Source organism: Arachis stenosperma, chromosome 4 (genome assembly GCF_014773155.1).
Source record: "Arachis stenosperma cultivar V10309 chromosome 4, arast.V10309.gnm1.PFL2, whole genome shotgun sequence".
In the NCBI taxonomy this organism is placed as follows: Eukaryota; Viridiplantae; Streptophyta; class Magnoliopsida; order Fabales; family Fabaceae; genus Arachis; species Arachis stenosperma.
Window position 1 is genome coordinate 64,208,455 of NC_080380.1, and position 1,318 is coordinate 64,209,772.

A 1,318-nucleotide genomic window follows, 5' to 3' on the forward strand; every position below is an offset into this window, starting at 1 on the left:
CAAGCAGAAAAAGCCAATAGCCCTTAAAACCAAAAGGCAAGGGTAAAAAGGATCCAAGGCTTTGAGCATCAATGGATAGGAGGGCCCAAGGAAATAAAATCCAGGCCTAAGCGGCTAAATCAAGCTGTCCCTAACCATATGCTTGTGTCATGAAGGTCCAAGTGAAAAGCTTGAGACTGAGTGGTTAAAGTCGTGATCCAAAGCAAAAAGAGTGTGCTTAAAAGCTCTGGACACCTCTAACTGGGGACTTTAGCAAAGCTGAGTCACAATCTGAAAAGGTTCACCCAGTTATGTGTTTGTGGCATTTATGTATCCGGTGGTAATACTGGAAAACAAAGTGCTTAGGGCCACGGCCAAGACTCATAAGTAGCTGTGTTCAAGAATCAACATGCTTAACTAGGAAATTCAATAACACTATCCAAAATTCTAAGTTCCTAGAGAAGCCAATCATTCTGAACTTCAATGGAAAAAGTGAGATGCCAAAACTGTTCAGAAGCAAAAAGCTACAAGTCCCGCTCATCTAATTATAATTAATATTCATTGATATTCTGGAATTTATAGTATATTCTCTTCTTTTTATCCTATTTGATTTTCAGTTGCTTGGGGACAAGCAACAATTTAAGTTTGGTGTTGTGATGAGCGGATAATTTAGACGCTTTTTGGCATTGTTTTTAGGTAGTTTTTAGTAAGTTCAAGCTACTTTTAGGGATGTTTTCATTAGTTTTTATGTTAAATTCACATTTTTGGACTTTACTATGAGTTTGTGTGTTTTTCTGTGATTTCAGGTAATTTCTGGCTTAAATTGAGGGATTTGAGCAAAACTCTGAAAAAGGCTGACAAAAGGACTGCTGATGCTGTTGGAATCTGACCTCCCTGCACTCGAAATGGATTTTCTGGAGTTACAAAATTTCAAATGCCGCGCTCTCAACGGCGTTGGAAAGTAGACATCCAGAGCTTTCTTGCAATATATAATAGTCCATACTTTATTCGGAAATTGACGACGTAACCTGGCGTTGAACGCCAAGTACATGCTGCTGTCTGGAGTTAAACGCCAGAAACACGTAATGATCCGGAGTTGAACGCCCAAAACACGTTATAACTTGGAGTTCAACTCCAAGAGAAGCCTCAGCTCGTGGATAGATCAAGCTCAGCCCAAGCATACACCAAGTGGGCCCCGGAAGTGGATTTATGCATCAATTACTTACTCATGTAAACCCTAGTTGCTAGTCTAGTATAAATAGGATGATTTACTATTGTATTAGACATCTTTTGACAGTTTAATCTTTTGACTGTTTAGTCTTTGATCATTTGGTCTCTT